This window comes from Nycticebus coucang, chromosome 12 (assembly GCF_027406575.1).
Source record: "Nycticebus coucang isolate mNycCou1 chromosome 12, mNycCou1.pri, whole genome shotgun sequence".
Classification (NCBI taxonomy): Eukaryota; Metazoa; Chordata; class Mammalia; order Primates; family Lorisidae; genus Nycticebus; species Nycticebus coucang.
In genome coordinates this window covers 91,120,702-91,143,787 of record NC_069791.1, presented here as the reverse complement: position 1 = coordinate 91,143,787, position 23,086 = coordinate 91,120,702, and the positions used below count along the sequence as shown (strand labels likewise).

The window sequence follows — 23,086 nt, the reverse complement described above, 5'->3', positions numbered from 1 at the left end:
CCTATGTTAATACACAACCCTTCTTTGTGTTCCTCTTTAGAACAGGCTCACTTCAAGGCAAAACATTCTCTGACCTTTGGTCTGATTTTGCCACCCTCCATCCTTCCCTCCCACTCCCTCTTTCTTGCTAATCTTGATTGCTCCTCCTTGTGAAAGAAAGCCCTTTTCTGCCTAATCTTGAGTTGCTTGCAGATCTTATAGTTCGTCTTTTCCTCTACTGCAATACTTATTTAGAATAAAGTCATTTCTTTTTTTCGTTGTTGTTCTTTGATTTTTTTTATTGTTAAATCATAGCTGTGTACATTAGTGCAATCAAGGGGTACAATGTGCTGGTTTCATATACAATCTGAAATATTCTCATCAAACTGTTCAAGGTAGCCTTTATGGCATTTTCTTAGTTATTGTATGTAGGCATTTGTATTCTGCATTTAGTAAGTTTCCCCTGTACCCATTCTAAGATGCACCATAGGTGTGGCCCCACCTATTACCTCCCTCCACCATGACCTCCCCACTCCCTTCCCCTTCCTTGGCCCTTTCCCCATAGTCTTGCGCTATAGTTGGGTTATAGCCTTCATGTGAAAGCTATAATTTAGCTTCATAGTAGAGCTGAGTACATTGGATACTTTTTCTTCCATTCCTGAGATACTTTACTAAGAAGAATATGTTCCAGCTCCATCCATGTAAACATGAAAGAGGTAAAGTCTCCATCTTTCTTTAAGGCTGCTTAATATTCAATGGTATACATATACCACAATTTGCTAGTCCATTTGTGGGTCGATGGGCACTTGGGCTTCTTCCATGACTTAGCAATTATGAATTGGGCTGCAATAAACATGCTGGTACAGATGTCTTTCTTATATTGTGATTTTTGGTCTTCTGTGTATAAACCTAGTAAAGGAATTATAGGATCGAATGGCAGGTCTATTTTTAGGTCTCTAAGTATTCTCCAAACATCCTTCCAGAAGGAACGTATTAGTGTGCATTCCCACCAGCACTGTAGAAGTGTGCCCTTTTCTCCACATCCATGCCAACATCTCTGGTTTTGGGATTTTGTTATGTGGGCTATTCTTACTGGGGTTAGGTGATATCTCAAAGTAGTTTTGATTTGCATTTCTCTGATGATTAAGGATGATGAGCTTTTTTTCATGTGTTTGTAGATTGTGTGTCTGTCTTCTTTGGAGAAGTTTCTCTTCAAGTCCCTTTCCTACCCTGAGATAGGATCACATGTTCTTTTCTTGCTAATACGTTTGAGTTCTCTGTGGATTCTGGTTATTAGACCCTTATCAGAGGTATAACCTGCAAATATTTTCTCCCATTCTGAGGGCTGTCTGCTCGCTTTACTTACTATGTCCTTGGCTGTGCAGAAGCTTTTTAGTTTGATCAGGTCCCAGTAGTGTACTTTGATATTGCTTTAATTGCCTGGGGAGTCCTCCTCATAAAATATTTACCCAGGCCGATTCCTTCAAGAGTTTTCCCTGCACTTTCTTCAAGTATTTTTATAGTTTCATGTCTTAAGTTTAAATCTTTTATCCAGTAAGAATCTATCTTAGTTAATGGTGAAAGGTGTGGGTCTAGTTTCAATCTTCTACAGGTCACCAGCCAGTTCACCCAGCACCATTTGTTAAATAGGGAATCTTTTCCCCACTGAATGTTTTTAATTGGCTTGTCAAAGAGCAAATAACGGTAAGTAGCTGGATTCATCTCTTGGTTCTCTATTCTGTTCCAGACATCTACTTCTCTGTTTTTGTGCCAGTGAAGGAAAGTACTACCAAATCCAAAGGGGGGGGGGGGAACCAGATATGTAGCAGCACCCCTCGCCCCTACCATAAGAATGTGACCTTTTGTAACTGTCCTAGAAAATAGCCCCGAGCTGAAGCAGATAACCGGTAACTGGTTCTGAAAGAAAAAAGCTAAGAAATGTTTAACTGCTGATCTTGTCTTAAGATAGATGAGTAATGAACCAGAGTTCTTCTTATCTGGAAAAGCCCCTATGTCTCCTACCCCTCCCTAAAGCCCCTGCTATGTCTGCTACCCCTCCCTAAGGCCCCTGCTATGTCTGCTACTCCCGCCTACTTTGTGGTTTTTGCCTTTATAAGCTTGTAGAAACTGCTGTTCAGGGCTTGACTTCTCGGCTCCTAAAAGAGTTGTGAGTCAAGCCACAGCATGCTGGAATAAAATCCTCTTGAGTTTTGCATCAAGCGCCGTCTCTTGCGGTTGATTGGGGTCGCCAGAGCTCAGGGCAGAGTGTGGGGTCCTGCCCCAAGTCTTTCATTTGGGGGCTCTCCCGGGATTTGACGACCACCCCTCACCTGCAGAGTCGACCTTGTAGGTAAGAAAGGGGTACCCCGAAAACTGTCTGGTCTGTGTCTTCAGTCATTTGTTTGACTTTCTGTGCGCGCTTTCGGTTTTGCAGCCGTCCGGCACCTCATGAGAGTGGCCGGACAGTGGTCGGTAGACGTGCCCGGAGGACCACAGGCTGAAATCCTGGGAGACGCCCCAGGAACTGAGGAGAACCAGGGACGCCTGGTTGTCTCCTGCTGTAAGGGCACTGATCGAGTCCGGTTGTTCGATCAAAAATTACGGGAAACGCGCCCGTCTGATTCTGTTGTAGGCTTGTGAGGGATCAAGTGTGGTAGGTAGGTCCTTGTATCTGTAATATTTCTGTTATTCCTGTTATTTGTGTTTCTGACATATCTACTGACGATGGGACAGACTGTGACAACCCCTCTGAGTTTGACTCTAGATCATTGGACTGAAGTGAAGAGAAGAGGTCGTGACCTGTCAGTAGAGGTTAAAAAAGGCCCATGGCAGACTTTCTGCTCCTCAGAGTGGCCCACTTTTAACGTCAGCTGGCCCTCAGGAGGAACCTTTGACTTATCTCTTATTTTTGCTATCAAAGAGATTGTTTTTCAGAGAGGATCGGGAGCCCATCCGGATCAACAACCTTACATCATAGTCTGGCAGGACCTGGTGCAGAATCCACCCCCCTGGGTTCGGTCGTGGACTGCCACATCCAGGCCCCCGTCTAATCCTCGGGTGCTCGCTGTCCAATCTTCCGGTTCCAGAAAAGGGAGTGACAGCTTGGACCCCCCTAAGAAGATCTACCCGGAAATTCAGACTGATCATCTTCTCCTCGACCCTCCGCCCCCTCCTCCCGCCTTGGCTCCTGTCGGGGGGCAGGGAGGACCAGCATTGCCGGATCCGGCGATTGCCCCCTCTGCACCTCCGGGGGAACCTTCACTGGGGCCTGCACAAGGTACCAGGAGTCACCGCAGGGGAGGAATGTCTCCCGACACTACTGTTGCCCTGCCCCTGAGGGCATACGGCCCCCTGCCAGTGGCAACAGATGAGGGACCACCTCCTCTCCAGCTCCTCCAGTACTGGCCATTTTCTTCCGCAGACCTGTATAACTGGAAAACTAATCACCCCCCTTTTTCAGAAGACCCCCAACACCTGACTGGGCTGGTAGAGTCCCTGATGTTCTCTCATCAGCCCACATGGGATGACTGCCAGCAGCTCATACAGACTCTCTTCACTACTGAAGAGAGGGAGAGGATTTTACTAGAAGCTAGGAAGAATGTACTCAGGGCGGACGGGCGTCCTACCCAGCTCCCCAACATCATCGAGGCTGCCTTTCCCCTCTCCAGACCTGACTGGGACTTCAACACGGCAGAAGGTAGGGAGCAACTGACAATCTATTGCCAGGCTCTAGTGGCTGGCCTCCGTGGGGCGGCAAGACGCCCCACTAATTTGGCTAAGGTAAGAGAAGTAATACAGGGGGCCACGGAACCCCCCTGAGTGTTTCTTGAGCGCCTAATGGAAGCTTTTAGGTGCTACACCCCATTTGACCCTGCCTCTGAAGGACAGAGGGCTTCCATGGCTATGACTTTCATAGGGCAGTCAGCTGTAGACCTTAAAAGAAAGCTGCAGAGGATTGAAGGATTGCAGGACTATACCTTGCAGGATTTAGTTAAGGAAGCTGAGAAAGTATACCATAAAAGAGAAACTGAGGGAGAAAAAGAGCAGAGAAAGGAGAAAGAGAGAGAGGAAAGGGAAAATAAGAGAGACCGAAGACAGGAGAAAAACTTAACACGGATTTTGGCCGCAGTAGTAGGGGAGAAGAGCCAAGAACAGACCCAAGGTAGAACTAAGAAGTCAGGTAGCCTGGGCAACCGCGTCCCGTTAGATAAGGATCAATGTGCCTACTGTAAGGAGAAGGGGCACTGGGCCAGGGAATGTCCTTAAAAAAGGAAGAAAGTACTGGCCTTAGAGGAAGAAGAAGATTAGCGGGGACGGGGCTCGGAACCCCTCCCCGAGCCTAGGGTAATACTTAAGGTAGAGGGGAAGCCAGTTGAGTTCCTAGTAGACACCGGAGCTCAACACTCAGTCCTACTCAAACCATCAGGACCCGTCTCCAAGAAAAAATCTTGGGTTGTAGGGGCCACAGGGCATCAGCAGTACTCATGGACTACCCGAAGATCAGTAGATCTGGGAGTGGGACAGGTAACCCACTCGTTCTTAATTATCCCTGAGTGCCCTGCACCCCTCCTTAGGAGAGATTTACTCACCAAAATGGAAGCCCAGATCACCTTCACTCCTGATGGCCCAGAGGTAACCCAGAATAAGAGAGTAACAGCCCTGACCATGCGTTTGGAGGATGAACATAGACTCTTTGAAAAGCAATGGGAGAAAGGGACTAGTCTCATACATGACTGGCTAGAAAAATATCCCGGGGCATGGGCCGAAACTGCCGGAATGGGACTGGCTGCAGAAAGGCTGGCTATAGTCATAGAACTCAAAGCTACTTCCACTCCTGTGGCAGTGCGCCAGTATCCTATGACTAGGGAAGCTCGGGAAGGAATGTGAGGGAAGCCTCACATTCAGCATCTCCTACAGCTGGGCATACTAGTAAACTGCCAGTCACCATAGAACACCCCCTTATTACCCGTCAAGAAACCCGGCACAGGAGACTATCGCCCTGTGCAGGACTTGAGAGAAGTAAACAAGCAGGCACAAGACACCCACCCCACCGTGCCTAACCCTTATAATCTGTTAAGCTCTCTCCCTCCAGACCATATCTGGTACACTGTCCTGGATTTGAAGGATGCCTTCTTCTGCCTCCGACTACACTCCTCTAGCCAGAACATCTTCGCATTTGAATGGAGAGACCCGGACTCTGGAATGACGGGGCAATTGACATGGACCCAACTTCCACAGGGGTTCAAGAACTCCCCAACCATCTTTGATGAAGCCCTCCACCAAGACCTAGCTCACTTTCGCGCCAGCCACCCTCAGGTAACGCTCCTACAATATGTAGATGACTTACTACTAGCTGGAACGACCAAGGAAGAGTGCCATCGGGGCACAGAACTGTTACTGGAAGAGCTAGCCCGCTTAGGATATCGAGCCTCCGCCAAGAAAGCCCAGATCTGCCAGAAAGAGGTAACGTACCTGGGTTACACCCTAAGAGAAGGGCAGAGATGGTTAACAGAAGCCAGGAAGCATACTGTGACTCAGATTCCAGTTCCCCGCTGGCCCCGCCAGGTGCGAGAATTCTTAGGGACTGTGGGGTTCTGCCGCTTATGGATACCGGGGTTTGCTACTCTGGCAGCCCCCCTCTACCCTTTGACCAAGGAAAGCACTCCCTTCGAGTGGGGTGCCAGCCAACAGCAGGCCTTTGACAACATTAAAAAGGCATTATTATCAGCCCTGGCCCTGGCTCTACCAGATGTAACAAAGCCCTTTGTCCTATACGTAGATGAGAAGAGAGGAGTGGCCCGAGGGGTGCTGACGCAGCCTTTAGGGCCATGGAAAAGACCGGTAGCATACCTCTCCAAGAAATTAGACCCCGTCACTGGTGGTTGGCCAGCCTGTCTGAGGTCTGTGGCGGCAGTGGCGGTACTGGTAAAAGATGCAGACAAATTAACTATGGGGCAGAAGTTGACAGTCATTGCCCCCCATGCCTTAGAAAGCATCATCAGACAGTCCCCTGACTGGTGGCTGTCCAATGCCCGCATGACACACTACCAGAGTCTCCTATTAAATGGAGACAGAGTCCAGTTTGGCCCGCCTGTCATCCTCAACCCGGCTACCCTACTACCTGATACCTCTGTCCGGGAGGATGTATTACACACATGCCAAGAAGTACTGGCTGAGGAGACTGGAACTCGGAGGGACCTCTGTGATCAGCCCCTGCTGGATGCCCAATTGACCTGGTTCACTGATGGGAGCAGCTCCATAATAGAAGGTAAAAGGGTGGCCGGGGCGGCGGTAGTGGACGATAAGCAGACCATCTGGGCAAGTAGTCTGCCTGAAGGGACATCAGCCCAGAAGGCCGAGCTGGTCGCCTTGACCCAGGCCTTATGTTTGGCAGAAGGAAAAAAAGTTAACATATACACCCATAGCAGGTATGCTTTTGCTACAGCCCATGTCCATGGGGCCATTTACAGACAGCGAGGACTGTTGACTTCAGCAGGAAAAGAAATTAAACACAGGGAAGAAATTCTAAGTCTACTGGAGGCTGTTCACCTCCCTAAGAGAGTGGCCATAATCCACTGCCCTGGACATCAGAAAGGGGGGTCCAGAGTTGCCGAGGGAAACCAAAGAGCTGACCGAGAAGCTAAGCTAGCGGCTCAAGGGCTCAACATCCTACCGCTATATGAAAACACTTTAAGGCCTAGCCTTAAAGAAATAGCACCCCCCCTTATCAAAAACTTCAAATATTCAGAGCAGGATCTCGAGAGGATGGACAGATTAGGCCTCCACCTAAAATCCCCAGAGGGGATCCGAGAAACCCCGGAAGGGAAAAACATCCTCCCTGAGGAGCAGGCAATCACCTTTCTCAGGCAACTTCATACATTAACCCATCTGGGCCCCAAGCATCTGAAAACCATTGTTCAGTCCTCTCCATACTATATTATAGAATTAAGTAAGCTCGTCGATGCAGCTGTAAAAGAGTGCAGACCTTACCAATTAGTAAACACCCAGCCTAGCACACTACCTCAGGGAAAGCGACTCCGAGGGGATCGCCCTGGAAGCTACTGGGAAACAGATTTTACTGAGATTAAGCCAGCTAAGTACGGATACAAGTACTTGCTAGTGTTCATAGACACTTTCTCAGGATGGGTCGAAGCTTTTCCTACAAAGAGGGAGACTGCTCAAGTTGTGGCCAAAATAATATTAGAAGAGATTTTTCCAAGATTTGGACTACCCAAAGTAATCGGATCCGACAACGGTCCCGCTTTCGTTGCCCAGGTTAGTCAGGGTTTGGCCAAAATCCTAGGGTTTGAATGAAAATTACATTGTGCTTATCGGCCCCAGAGCTCAGGGCAGGTAGAGAGGATGAATAGAACCCTAAAAGAGGCCATGACTAAATTATCCTTAGAGACTGGCATTACTGACTGGACAGTCCTCCTTCCCTTTGCCCTGTTCCGTGTGCGCAACACCCCTAGTACTCTCAAGCTGACCCCCTTTGAAATCCTATATGGAGCTCACCCCCCACTCGTTGCCATGCAGCACCTCCCTTCCCCAGAATCTTACTCCTCTCAATCTTTATACACCAGATTAAAAGCCCTTGAAACTGTGCAAAAGGAAGTGTGGAGCCGGCTGATCGAAGTCTACAAGCCCAGAGATCTGCAAATACCTCACCAGTTCCAGGTTGGAGATTCGGTATGCATCCGGCGCCACCGGACAGCCAACCTTGAACCACGATGGAAAGGACCATACCTAGTACTGCTCACAACCCCGACCGCAGTAAAAGTTGATGGCATTGCAGCCTGGATCCACGCGTCTCATGTCAAATCAGCACCGCCGCCAGACTCCGGGTGGAAAGTGGAAAAGACGGACAACCCCCTCAAGCTCCGCATCCGCCGCAGTAGCCCTGCTCCTGCTGATACAACTCCCGGTGATAAGTAGCTCCGGTCCCAACCCCCATGCCCCCCAGAGGTTAACCTGGCAGGTTCTCTCTCAGACTGGTGATGTAGTATGGAGTACTACAAAAGAGGACCCTCCTTGGACCTGGTGGCCGTCCCTCACCCCAGATATTTGCGCCTTAATAGCAGGGCTAGATAATTGGGATATCCCCGACGAGACCTTTGAGGAGGTCCCATCGAGCCTTGATCATCATTTGGCAAAGCGCTCACTTACCCGAGGCTCCACATCCCAAGGCCAGTACATTGCAGACGCCCCTGGCTGTGGCAACTTGCCCGCCCAGCGCCGGATGCGACAAACGGAGTTCTATATCTGTCCCCGGGATGGGAGAACAAGAAGCCAGGCCAACAGATGCGGGGGGATAGAAAATTTCTATTGTAAGCAATGGGGATGTAAAACAACTGCAGGCCTCCTAGCACCCCATTTCCTCTTGAGACTTAATAACCGTAAAGAGAAGCAGTACCGGGGCAGGGTCAAACCCCCTAAATATTTCCTTCACGGAGAGAGGGAAGCAAGCCCGAATTTGGTTAAAAGGAAGAACATGGGGATTTCGTTTCTATATGTCAGGGTGGCATAAAGGATTTACCTTCTTTATCAAATTAAAAATAGAAACCCCCGTCACTGTCCAGATAGGACCCAACATTGTACTCTCAGAACAGCAGCCGCCAGCCAGGCCGCCTATTTCCCCCCGTATGCCCCAGACCCCAGGGAGCACCCAATTGACTGGGGCCAGCACAGCCCCATCGCCTGCGGAACTATCTCCCCAGGTAACATCCCTGGAGACTCCAAGCACCGGACAGAGACTCCTTAACTTAATACAGGGGGCTTTCAATGTCCTCAATACTTCCAACCCTAATCTTACCGAATCTTGCTGGTTGTGTCTAACCTCAGGCCCGCCCTATTATGAAGGGATCGCCTTCTCAGGTATCTTCCAAAATACCACCTCCCATAATTCCTGTGACTGGGAATCCAAGATCACCCTTACAGCAGTCTCCGGGCGAGGCATTTGCCTAGGCACGATCCCCGAAAATCGCCAGCATCTGTGTAATCAGACCATTAAAAGCCCGTCAACCACTACCAATTATTATCTAGTGCCCCCTAAAGGAAGATGGTGGGCTTGCAGCACCGGGCTAACCCCGTGCATTTCCTCATCAGTGTTTAACTCCACTACAGACTACTGTATCCTCATACAGTTAATACCTAGAGTTATCTACCACGAGGCGAGTTCCTTCGAGGCAGAATTCAATCTCCGACCCCGTAGACAGAAGAGGGAACCAGTCTCTATTACTCTAGCTGTCCTGACGGGTATAGGGGTGGCGGCTGGAGTAGGAACAGGAATGGCTGCACTTGTCCAGACCCCACAGTATCTCGAAGAACTGCGAGCAGCCGTAGATGAGGACCTAAAAGCCATAGAACAATCAATCACAAAACTAGAAGAGTCACTGTCCTCCTTATCTGAAGTAGTATTGCAGAATAGACGGGGACTCGATCTCCTGTTCCTAAAAGATGGAGGGTTATGCGCTGCACTGAGAGAAGAATGCTGTTTCTATATAGATCACTCTGGCATGATAAAAGACTCCATGTCTAAACTCAGGGAGAGACTGGAAAAAAGGCAATGAGACCGGGAGGCCCATCAAAGGTGGTTTGAAAGTTGGTACAACCAGTCCCCTTGGTTCACCACTCTCGTTTCCAGTTTAATAGGTCCCCTTATCATACTGCTTCTAATTCTTACCTTTGGGCCCTGCATTTTCAACCGTATAGTCACCTTGTCTGGGAGAGAGTAAGTGCTGTACAAGTGTTAATGCTCAGACAGCATTACCAGTCTCTCCGCTGGGACGATAGCCATGAGAATGAACACATAGAGCCAGAAGTTCCATGATTAGAACTTCCCAAAAAAACAAATGGGGGAATGAAGGAAAGTACTACCAAATCCAAAGGGGGGGGAACCAGATATGTAGCAGCACCCCTCGCCCCTACCATAAGAATGTGACCTTTTGTAACTGTCCTAGAAAATAGCCCCGAGCTGAAGCAGATAACCGGTAACTGGTTCTGAAAGAAAAAAGCTAAGAAATGTTTAACTGCTGATCTTATCTTAAGATAGATGAGTAATGAACCAGAGTTCTTCTTATCTGGAAAAGCCCCTATGTCTCCTACCCCTCCCTAAAGCCCCTGCTATGCCTGCTACCCCTCCCTAAGGCCCCTGCTATGTCTGCTACTCCCGCCTACTTTGTGGTTTTTGCCTTTATAAGCTTGTAGAAACTGCTGTTCAGGGCTTGACTTCTCGGCTCCTAAAAGAGTTGTGAGTCAAGCCACAGCATGCTGGAATAAAATCCTCTTGAGTTTTGCATCAAGCGCCGTCTCTTGCGGTTGATTGGGGTCGCCAGAGCTCAGGGCAGAGTGGGGGGTCCTGCCCCAAGTCTTTCACCAGTACCATGCTGTTTTGATCACTATGGATTTATAGTACAGTCTCAGGTCTGGTAGTGTGATTCCTCCTGCTTTGTTTTTATGGCTCAGTAATGTTTTGGCTATTCGAGGTTTTTTCTGATTCCATATAAAACGAAGTATTATTTTTTCAAGATCTTTAAAATATGATAATGGAGCTTTGATAGGAATTGCATTAAAATTATATATTGCTTTGGGTAATATGGACATTTTAACAATGTTGATTCTTCCCAGCCATGAGCATGGTATGTTTTTCCATCTGTTAACATCTTCAGCTATTTCTTTTCTGAAAGTTTCATAGCTCTCTTTGTAGAGCTCTTTCACATCCTTTGTTAGGTATACTCCCAAATATTTCATCTTCTTTGGCACTACTGTGAAAGGAATAGAGTCCTTGACTGTTTTTTCGGCTTGGTTATTGTTGGTATATATAAAGGCTACAGATTTACGGGTGTTGATTTTGCAGCTTGAGACATTGCTGTATTCCTTGATCACTTCTAAAAGTTTTGTAGTGGAATCCCTAGTGTTTTCCAGATATACGATCATATCATCTGCGAAGAGTGAAAGTTTGATCTCTTCTGACCCTATGTGGATACCCTTGATCGCCTTTTCTTCCCTAATTGCAATGGCTAAAACTTCCATTACAATGTTAAAGAGCAATAGAGACAATGGACAACCTTGCCTGGTTCCTGATCTAAGTGGAAATGATTCCAATTTAACCCCATTCAATACGATATTGCCTGTGAGTTTGCTGTAGATGGCCTCTATTAGTTTAAGAAATGTCCCTTCTATACCAATTTTCTTAAGTGTTCTGATCATGAAGGGATGCTGGATATTATCGAAAGCTTTTTCTGCATTGATTGAAAGAATCATATGGTCCTTATTTTTTAGTTTGTTTATGTGCTGAATTACATTTATAGATTTACATATATTGAACCAACCTTGAGACACTGGAATAAATCCGACTTGGTCATAGTGTATAATTTTTTTGATATGTTGTTGGATTCTGTTTGTTAGGATCTTATTGAGTATTTTAGCATCAATATTCATTAGTGATATTGGTCTATAATTTTCTTTTCTTGTTGGGTCTTTCCCTGGTTTGGGGATCAAAGTGATGTTTGCTTCGTAGAATGTGTTGGGTAATATTCCTTCTTTTTCTATATTTTGGAAGAGGTTCAGTAATATAGGTACTAGTTCTTCTTTAAAGGTTTGGTAGAATTCTGACGTAAAGCCATCTGGTCCTGGGCTTTTCTTTTTAGGGAGATTTTGTATAGTTGATGCTATTTCAGAACTTGATATAGGCCTGTTCAACATTTCCACTTCAAGAATAAAGTCATTTCTTTAAAAAAAAAAAAAATCCTAATTTATTTTATTTCACAATGTCTGGAAACAGCCCCAGGACAATAACAATTATACCTTTCCAAAGGGCATTACAGCCCCACTTCCATTCCAACCTATAGCATCTGCCTGTGAGTCCCCAGATTTCCCAGGCTGTGCAGTTTCTCTCAGTACAAATGGCTCCTTCCTTCACCATGTGAGCAGGCCAAGACACCTGCAGGGAAGGCTCTCCAGGAAAAATTAACTGGGTCTTCAGTGACCTCCTGTTGCTGGATCAGGACTGACTGTTGTGCTAGGTTGGGATAAGGAGGATGGGAACAGACACTTTGTCTAGGGGGTGTCTATTGAGAAACAGATGATGGTTGGAGATGTTCTATTAGGAAGAACAAATTGACTGGGGTTGTGGGGGATCACAGGTGCTTCTTTCTAAACAAGAAAGAACAGATGACATGTTAAGGGGGCCCCCAAGGACTGAACAGATGTTTGGTCTGTTCAGATCCACAATAGGGGATCTTAAAGGACTGACCAAAAAGAAACAGAGAAACTGCAAAGTGGAAATATGATCAAGACCTCAATAGGGAGTCTTTGGAGCATGCACACAGTTGAGGTAATAGGCCCCTAAATGATTTACCACCATTAATGTGGTAAAAAAATCACACCGACCAGTGCCATGACAGTTTATAAATACCATGGCAAACCCCAGAAATTGCTTTGCAAGGATAAAAATGGGGAGGGTTTCTAAATCCATAAATGCTCTACCCTGTTCCAAGAGAAAGCATGAATATTGCATCTCCCACAGAACATAAAATTATGTAATCAGCATAACAGGAAAAATCTTGTTATACTCAGGGTCTCTGTTATACTCAGGGTCTCATCCACTCATGAGCACTGACCCATTCCTTCTCTGGAATGTACTATGCTTTAATGAACTTTGGCACTTTGCTTGCTTGCACATGCCACACGCTCTGCTCAGTTACTCCATCAACTTGATAACAGTAACCATTCTTCAGTACTGGAACCAAAAACCAGGGAACACAGAGACCTACATTTGGTCACCACACCTGACACATTGTACTCACTGGCATCACATGTCTGCTTCCCAGTCTAAGTTATTCACATTGTTTTAAATGACCCCCCCCCAAAAAAAAGTGATTGAATATTCCAGCAAAGTCACTCAAACTCTCTGTTTATGTTTATAGGAGGAAAGGAAATTGTAAGACAGTTACATTTCATACCTCAACAGGAAAAGCATAAGTATCTGTCTCTTTCAGAAAATAAACATATCAGGCCAGGCACCGAGACTCACACCTGTAATCCTAGCACTCTGGGAGGCAGAGGTGGGTGGATTGCCTGAGCTCACAGGTTCAAGAACAAGCCTAAGCCAGAGTGAGACTTTGTCTCTAAAAGTAGCTGGGCATCGCCCTCTTCTAGGACTTGTTAAATCCCTTCCCATAGGCTTTAGCAATAAACTCAGATGTTCAGGTAACAGGATACAAAACAGAGTTCTATCCACTGTCAAAAATTCCCCACCCTACACAAGACAAGAACTGATGTTTTGTTAATTGTTTGTCCTTCAACAACTTATCTACCACACTTTCTTGTGGAAAGTATTCATTTTTCTGCAGCCATAATAGAAGAAATATTTTTCCTTATTTCTTTTCCCTGGTAGCATTCCCAAAGCTAAACCCTAGATTCTGTTTGAAATCACATCCTCATTCTGCAAGCCATGCCTGGGGGCTCCCTGATCCATTAGTCGCTGTTTGCTGAAATAAACTCTCTCATGCTTTAAAGGTGTTTCAGTTTGATGGGTCTTTCCCCCAAGACTGGGTCTTGCTGTGTCATCCAGAGTGGAGTGCAGTGGCATCATCATAGCTCACTCCTGGGCTCAAGCAATCCTCCTGCCTCAGCCTCCCAAGTAGCTGGAACTACAAGAGCACATCACCAACATGGGGCTAGTTTTTCTTTCTATTTTTAGTAGAAATGGGGGTCTTGCTCTTGCTTAGGCTGGTTTTGAACTTCTGAACTCTAGCAGTTCTCTTGCCTCAGCTTTGCAGAGTGCGAGGATTACAGGCATGAGACATCACACACAGCCTATTTTATAGCTGAGAAAATTGTTAGCCAAACTTGGCTAATGAAATAGAAATCCAGGAGAGAGTGAGAGAATATTCCAGGTGACACCCCCTCCCCCATTTTGACCTAATTATGCCACTTCCACAAAATACTTCCCACTCCCAACCTACCCTATTAACTTTAGCTCTCTGGAAGTGATAGAAAAGTTCACTGGGGCGCTAAGAAGGCCTACCAGTTTCTTATGAAGAAAAATAATTGAAAGATAGGGTTTTATTATACATAAGTTATATCACCTTGCCTTTTTCCCTATTTTCCTTCACTAGGGCTTTTATGGGTAGGCATAAATCAAGTTTAAGAGATATTTTGCCATATTCATTATCAAGATCTTTGCTCCAAGACTTTGTCTCAAAAAAAATAAATAAATAAAATGCAATGTCTTGGCCTTGTTTGCACTCTGAGTTGAAAAATACCAACTGTAAAACAACATTTTCTGAGTTAATCTGGAAAATTGTGTAATTTAAGAAATGAAAATTAACATATTTGATGAGCAGGAGGAAGTATTGTGGCTTTTTCAGGTGTTATAATGGTGTCCTGGTTAAGTTAAGAAAGAGTCCTTATTTTTTAGAGATACAGGGAAAATTAATTAAATAATATATTTAGATTTGTTTCAAAGTAATGACAGAAGAGGGAGGAGTGGATGGTGATATAAATGAAACAAAATTGGCCATGTGTAGACAATTATTGGAACTGAGCGATGGATACACAGGGGTTCGCTATATTATTCTAACAATTTGTGTATCTTTGAAATTTTTTCACAATAAAGAAAAAAAGAGGGAGGGACAGAGAGAAGAGATACAGACACAGAGACAAGGAATACCGAAGCAAAAACTATAGTATCATAGACAATTATTTTGAGAATTCTGTTGTAAAAACAGAGGAATGGAGCAGTAGGTGGAGAGGGAAAAATGGCACATGAGATTTTATTTTAATATGGGAAACATTACCATGTGTTTGTAACTGACTGTCTTTCTCTACTTCAACTCCTATTCCAAAAAAAGAAAAAAGAAAAAAAAGAATTGATAATATAAGAGGAGGGTTAATTAAAGGAGTAATGTACTTAGCTTGGCCCCCATAGCACAGTGGTTACAGTGCCAGCCACATACACCAAGGGTGGTGGGTTAGAACCTGGCCTGGGCCAGCTAACCAACGACATCTGTGACAAAAAAATAGCCAAGTGTTGTGGTGGGCACCTGTAGTCCCAGCTACTTGGGAGGTTAAGGCAAGAGAATTGCCTAAGCCCAAGAGCAGGAGATTGCTGTGAGCTGTGATGCCAAGGCACTCTACCAAGGATGACATAATGAGACTCTATCTCAAAAAAAAAAAAAAATGTACTTGAAAAGGGGAGAAGAGGAGAAAGGATGACATCAAGGCAGAGTGGAAAAGGTGGTCCAAACTTGGACCTTAAACAGTTCCTAGGTCCTACTCAAACTTTAACCAATCAAATGATTCCTTTGCTCCTGGGTTCCACATTTGCCCTATAAAGCCTTCCCTCTATGCTCCTTCAGGGGAACCCCAAACCACTTCCTGTTTGGAGCTACCAGATTCTTAGTTCACTGTTTGCTCAAATAAGTGCTTTAAAATTTTTATATCTTAATAATAGTTTCTCTTTTAACAAGTGTAGCCATCAACAAGTTTAAGACCATCCACAAGTACCATTAACATCCTGAAATGCATTTCTCCAGAGCCATGTGAAGCTGCTCAGATGTCTCCCTTTTGCTGAGAGCTGGGTTTTTCCAGATGAGTATGGTGGAGGGAGAGTAGTGCAAAGAGGCTGAATAATACATACAGGTAAGTGAAAGTATGAAGGAGATGATGTTTAAGTCAATGGATTTAAGATTTTGGTGGGGCACAGAAATTACTGTGATGAAGGTACTAACGGGAAATGAACTGGGAAAACAAGAGTAGCAGCAAAAACTGAAGTGCTAAAGCAGATTTCGGAGGTGGTACTATTGGTAGTGATGAGAAGGGGAAGTGTATGATTATGAGAATGGCAGACTAAGGCTGGGTAGAAACCTGATCATTGACAGAAAGGAGATCAAGGAAACATCAAAGTACTGGATGATCATTCACATGAAAACTGAAGTCACTTAAAATGATAAGCAGAAATTGTATTAGAGAAGAAGTAACAAGATCAAAAATAATCTGAAGAACAACAGGACACATTGTACTCCACTTAAGACCTGATAAAGAAATAACAACACCGCCTTGGTGTGTGTCACACTTTATGGGGGCAAGACATGATTGCAAGAGGGACTTTACCTAACAATTGCAATCAGTGTAACCTGGCTTATTGTACCCTCAACGAATCCCCAACAAAAAAAAAAAAGAAAGAAAAGAAATAACAACACCAAAACATCTCTGCCAGAAATTAATTTTATGAAGAAACAAAGAATTATATAGCAGCCAATTAAAACAGTCACCAAAATACTGCAGCTTAATTCAGTTCTGACATTGTTAGAGTTAGTTTCAGATGCCTTACCTTTTTTTTTTGTTTGTTTGTTTGTTTGGGATTCATTGAAGATACAAAGAATTAGTTTATACTGATTGCATTGTTAGATAAAGTCCCTTTTATAATTGTGTCTGTCCCTAAGAGGTGTTCCATACACTGTGACCTCCCCCAATCCCTTCTGAAGGAAAGTACTACCAAATCCAAAGGGGGGGGGACCAGATATGTAGCAGCACCCCTCGCCCCCTACCATAAGAATGTGACCTTTTGTAACTGTCCTAGGAAATAGCCCCGAGCTGAAGCAGATATCCGGTAACTGGTTCTGAAAGAAAAAAGCTAAGCAAATGTTTAACTGCTGATCTTGTCTTAAGACAGATGAGTATGGGCGGCACCTGTGGCTCAGCGGATAGGGTGCAGGTCCCATATGCCGGAGGTGGCGGGTTCAAACCCAGCCCCGGCCAAAAAAAAAAAAAGACAGGTGAGTAATGAACCAGAGTTCTTCTTATCTGGAAAAGCCCCTATGTCTCCTACCCCTCCCTAAAGCCCCTGCTATGCCTGCTACCCCTCCCTAAAGACCCTGCTATGTCTGCTACTCCTCCCTACTTGGTTTTTGCCTTTATAAGCTTGTAAAAACTGCTGTTCAGGGCTTGACTCCTCGGCTCCAAAAAGAGTTGCGGGTCAAGCCCCAGCATGCTGGGATAAAATCCTCTTGCTGTTTGCATCAAGCGCCGTCTCTTGCGGTTGATTGGGGTCGTCAGAGCTCAGGGCAGAGTGGGGGGTCCTACCCCAAGTCTTTCACTTCCTTCCTCCCTTCTCCCCACTTGCTCATTCCCCTACCTCCCCTCATCTGCTGCCTTCCTACTAGAATACTTTGGATTCTTGCTTCTCCATTCTTCTTTTTTTCTTTTTGAGACAGAGTCTCATTATATTGCTCTTGGTAGAGTGCTATGATGTCACAGCTCACAGCAACTTCAAACTCCTGGGCTTAAGCGATTCTCTTGCCTCAGCCTCCCATGTCACTGGGACTACAGGTGACTGTCACAATTCCCGGCTATTTTTTGTTGCAGTTGTCATTGTTGTTTAGCTGGACGGAGTGGATTTGAACCTGCCAGCCTGGGTGTATGTGGCTAGCACCATAACCACTGTGTTACAGGCACCAAGCCTGCTACTTCATTCTTGTGATGCTTTACTAAGAAGGATGTGTTCCACCTCCATCCAGGTTAATATAAAAGATGTAAAGTCTCTGGGCGGTGCCTGTGGCTCAGTCGGTGAGGCGCCGGCCCCATATACCTAGGGTGGCGGGTTCAAACCCAGCCCCAGCCAAACTGCAACCAAACAATAGCTGGGCATTGTGGCGGGCGCCTGTAGTCCCAGCTACTTACTCGGGAGGCTGAGGCAAGAGATTGCTGTGAGTTGTGTGATGCCACGGCACTCTACCAAGGGCTATAAAGTGAGACTCTGTCTCTACAAAAAAAAAAAAAAAAAAAGATGTAAAGTCTCGGGGCAGCACCTGTGGCTCAGTGAGTAGGGCGCCAGCCCCATATGCTGAGGGTGATGGGTTCAAACCCGGCCCCGACCAAACTGCAACAACAACAACAACAAAAAAAAAAATAGCCGGGCATTGTGGCGGGCACCTGTAATCCCAGCTACTTGGGAGGCTGAGGCAAGAGAATCGCCTAAACTCAGGAGTTGGAGGTTGCTGTGAGCTGTGATGCTACAGCACTCTACCGAGGGTGACAAAATGAGATTCTGTCTCTACCAAAAAAAAAAAAAAGATGTAAAGTCTCTATCTTTTTTAGTAGCTGAATAGTATTCCATGCTATACATATATCACAGCTTTTTAATCCATTCCTGGGTTGGTGTCATTTAGGCCTTTTCCACATTTTAGCAATTATAAATTGAGCTGTGATGAACAGTCTAGTGCAAATGTCCTGATGATGAAAGGATTTTTTTCATCTGGGTAGATGCCTAGTGATGGGATTGCAGGATCAACTGGAGGTCTAATTTGAGTTCTTCGAGGATTCTCCATACTTCCTTCCAAAAAGGTTGTAATAGTTTGCATTCCCATCACCAGTGTAAAAGTGTTCGGTTCTCTCCACATCCACGCCAGCACCTGCAGCTTTGAGACTTTGTGATGTGGGCCGTTTTTACTGGGGTTAGGTGATTAGACTCTGTACCTTTAAGGGCACATCCCCAACAAGACTTCAGATGCTGGCTGCAACTTTTGGTGTTCCCAGGACATCCACACTTTTGTCCCTCTGGCTAAAAATCCAGGGGGTTCTATGACTTTTTTTTTTTTTTGTAGAGACAGAGTTTCACTGTACCGCCCTCGGGTAGAGTGCCGTGGCGTCACACGGCTCACAGCAACCTCCAACTCTTGGCTTACGCGATTCTCTTGCCTCAGCCTCCCGAGTAGCTGGGACTACAGGCGCCCGCCACAACGCCCGGCTATTTTTTGGTTGCAGTTTGGCCGGGGCTGGGTTTGAACCTGCCACCCTCGGCATATGGGGCCGGCGCCCTACTCACTGAGCCACAGGCGCCGCCCTCTATGACCTTTTCAAGAACAACTTCTTCTGCAAGAACAACTTGCAGAACTCAGAAAAATGTTACAATTAGCATATTATCATGAAAGATATAAATCAGGACCAGCTAAATGACGAGGCCCACAGGACAAGATGGAGGACCCCAATGCAGACCTTCAGTCCCTTCTCTCCATCCAATCAGAGCATATCTGACATGTGCTCACCACCAGGTTGTTTTGGTGGTTTCACTAGGTAGGTGCAACTGACAAAATCATTGGCCTCTTGACCGAACTCAACTTCCAGCAACCAGCCCCCACCCAAGAGGCTAAGCTGGCTTCTAAACTCCAATCATATGGTTGATCTTGGCATCCTAATCATCTTGTTAGCATAAACTTCTAAGCCAGTGGTCCCCAACCTCTTTGGAGTGACCAGCCTCATAAAAGATGATTTTTCCATGGACAAGGTTGGGGGGTGTGGTTTCAGGATGATTCAACTACATTACGTTTACCTCAGATCATCAGGTATTAGATTCTTATAAGGCACACAAGAATCTAATGCTGTTAGATTCTGAGAATCTAATCCTGTCACTTATCTGACAGGAGGCAGAGCTCAATGATGGAGAGTGGCTGTAAATACAGTAATCATTTTCATACTTCACTTACTCATTTAAAAATATTTACTGAATGCCTACCATGTGTTGGACCCTGTTCTAACTACTTGGAATTCAGATGTAGAAGACAAAGTATTCACATTCTAATTTGTTTGGAATGGATTAATAGGGACTTTTGGTATAATATTAACCAGAAGTGGTGACCTTTGCCTTCTTCCTAAGTGGAATGACTTTAACATTTCATCATTAATTATTTCTAGGGTTTAAGTATAAAAATTGATAGATAATATAGGGGAGAAAACATATATACTCCTTCTCCATTGCAAGGTTCATAGCTAAGGGTCCTATAACAAAACACAGAGAATAGCATCAAAATTTATTTAGTGTAAGTTTTGTGTGACAGTAATAAGGAACCTTTGGAAATGAAGACCCAAAGAAACAGGTAAACTTGCATATTTTTTATGTTTAGGTTTGATTAAGAGCTAAATAGTAGTAGAGAAGTATGATTGAACACAGTGGATATGATCTAATGTAATAAATTAGGGGGAACTTAGCAGGGGTTATTTGTTCAGATTCTTCTTTGTGTTTCTGTGTCTTCAGAGATAAGGATGTTCCTTTCTTCTGAGTATAGAAAAGGCATATCATGGGTGGCGCCTGTGGCTCAGTGAGTAGGGCACCGGTCCCATATACCGAGGGTGGTGGCTTCAAACCCAGCCCCGGCCAAACTGCAGAAAAAAAGAAGAAAAGCTGGGCATTGTGGTGGGCACCTGTAGTCCCAGCTACTCGGGACGCTGAGGCAATAGAATCACTTAAGCCCAAGAACTGGAGGTTGCTGTGTGCTGTGATGCCACAGCACTCTACTGAGGGTGACAAACTGAGATTCTGTCTCTAAAAAAAAAAAAAGAAAAAGAAAGAAAAGGCACATCATGAACGAGGGTCTTATGAACTCCCTCACAGGAGAAGGTTAAGGGGGAAATGAAGAGTGTCTTTTTTGTTTCTGCTGTTTTCGCAAATGCCAAGATACCATATTTTGCCAATAACCTTTATCACATTAAGGAAACTTCTTTCTATTCACATTTCACTTTTGGGGGGATGTGGATCATCATGAATGAGTGCTGAAATTCATCAGCTACTTTTTTCTGCATTCATTGAAATGCTCACATGGTTTTCTCCTCTTAGCTTTGCTTGGATAGATTCAAACTGGTGACAGTGGATTTGGGGTTTTTTTTACATTGCTGGTTTCAGTTTATTAATTTATTTCAGATTTTTTTTGTGCTCATAATTTGCCTGTGATTTTCTTTGTATAATAAAAGTGGTTTTTGTTAACTGGTTTTAGTTAATAATGTTATTCGTGTATATGGCTGGTGCCCTACTGCGTTACTTTCTGTGTCACCACCCTCTGACCTCCAGGGAGGAGAGAGGGATTAAAAGTTGAGTCGATCTTTTGATATGAGGACAATTAATGACAATTAAGGTCACGGTGGGGGTGGAGGAAGGGGAGAGCAGAGAGAGAAAGAAAGAGGGAGTAGAGAAAGGAAGAGCAGAGAGAGGGAAGGAGGAAGGGGGTGGGGCCTTGGCGTGTGCCACAGCTTTTGGGGGCAAGGCACGATTACAAGAGGGTCTTTGCCTAACAAATGCAATCACTGTAATCTGGTTTATTGTACCGTCAATGAATCCCCCCCAAAAAAAAAGTTGATCACCAAAGGCCAATGATTTAATCAACCATGCCTTTGTAAGGAAGCCTCTATAAAAACCCAAAAGGACAGGATTAAGGGAGCTTCTGAATAGTTTAATGTGAGGACGTTCTGGGAGGGTGGAGCATCTGGAGAGGCAATGGAAGCTCTGTGCCCCTTCTCTCACACCTCTAGGCATCTCTTTCATCTGGCTATTCCTCTGTATCCTTTGTAATACCCTTTGAAATAAATGGGTTGATGTAAGTAAAGCATCTCACTCTATTCTGTTAGCTATTCCAGCAAATTAATCAAACCCATTAAGGGGGTCATGAGAGGCCTAATTTATAGCTGGCCTGCCAGAAGTATAGGTCACAACCTTGAGACTTTCAATTGACAACTGAAGTAAGGGGCCATGTTGTGGGACTGAGCCCTTAATCTGTGGGATTTGACACTATCTTCAGGTAGATAGTGTCTAACTAAATTGAAGAATAATGCACAGGCTTGGCTGTTAAAGAATTTCTTGATGTGTGATGGAAAACCTACATCATCTAGTGTTAGAAGTGGTATGTTGAGTGGAATGGGAGAGCAGGAAAAATGCTTTGTTTGATTCTCTTTAAAAATAGTCTCAAGATAAGAATGGGGGAAAAATAGAAAAAGAAATCAGTGAACTAAAAGAGCAATAGAAATCACCCAACCTGAACAAGAGAAAGAAATCAGAACAGGAAATAAAGAAAACAAAAAAGGATCAGTGACTGGGCCACCTGTGTGACTATTGTAAAAGATCTAACATGGAGGCCAAAATATTACTCCAGGAAATAATAGCTGAAAAGTTCTCATATTTGGCAACTTTTCAAATTCTATAAACTATAGAGCTCATCAATCTATAAAAAGAATTATACAGCAGGACCACATAGAGTTTATTCCAGAAGGCAATTCAACACTGGAAAATCAGTCAGTGTAATCTCCCTTACTAACAGGTTAAAGAAGAAACCACATGATTACATTGATGCAGAAAAAATATTTGCCAGAATTCAATAACTATTCATGATTTTTTTAAAAAGCTTTTAGAGAAATAGAAATAGAGGCAAACTTCTTCAACTTGATAAACAGCATCTAACTTACAGCTTACGTTGTACCTAATCATGAAAGACCAAATGCTTTCCCTCTAAGATCAAAAACAAGCCAAGAATGTCTGTTTTCACAATTCCTATTCAACATAGTGCTAGAAATTCTAGCCAGTGAAATAAGGCAAGGAAAGGAAATAAAAGGTATAGAGCTTCTCTGACAACCCGCTGTAGGATGAGGACACCTCTCCTTGTTTCCTTAACAGACTCTCTGAGGAACATTTCCTTATCTAGCCACAGCCCCTACTCCTTCAACTGAGTGCTGTGGCTCCAATCAGTGTCTCTTCTTAGAAGAGAAGTCCTCGGGCGGCGCCTGTGGTTCAGTGAGTAGGGCGCCGGCACCATATGCCGAAGGTGGTGGGTTCAAACCCAGCCCCAGCCAAACTGCAACAAAAAAAAAAAATAGCCGGGCGTTGTGGCGGGCACCTGTGGTCCCAGCTGCTCGGGAGGCTGAGGCAGGAGAATCGCTTAAGCCCAAGAGTTAAGAGGTTGCTGTGAGCCGTGTGACGCCACGGCACTCTACCCGAGGGCGGTACAGTGAGACTCTGTCTCTTTATAAAAAAAGAAGAGAAGTCCTCAGCCCTGTGGACATCTAGTCAGTTGACTCTGTCCACACTTGAGCCCCCCCAGTGTCAGACCCCGGCCAGCAGCCCCTCTGGCTCATCAGTGTGACTCTGGAAAATCTCTGCTTGCAACAATGCATGGGTGGGAGAGGAGAAAATGCAAGGCAGAACACTGCCATGGCCAGCAGGGGAGTGTTAACTGAAAAAAATTAATGCATAGGGTGGCGCCTGTGGCTCAAAGGAATAGAGCCGAGTTTTATTTCTCATAAAGGGTAGCAGCCTGTTGGGCAGCCATTTCAATAGGCTGGGAAG

The 23,086-nt window shown here is 45.0% G+C and overlaps 1 protein-coding gene across 8 annotated transcripts in view; it reads left to right on the top strand.

The window, feature by feature from the left end:
* The first annotated feature begins 19,704 nt into the window (after window positions 1-19,704).
* Window positions 19,705-23,086, top strand: part of ACSM3 (acyl-CoA synthetase medium chain family member 3) — a 50,164-nt gene continuing 46,782 nt past the window's right edge. For 7 of the 8 annotated variants that reach the window (XM_053557758.1, XM_053557757.1, XM_053557753.1 and 4 more), the window contains exon 1: window positions 19,705-19,856. The gene's annotated coding sequence lies outside the window, so the exon portion shown is untranslated. The remainder of the gene's footprint in view (window positions 19,857-23,086) is intronic. The other variant, XM_053557748.1, reaches the window with a different exon arrangement.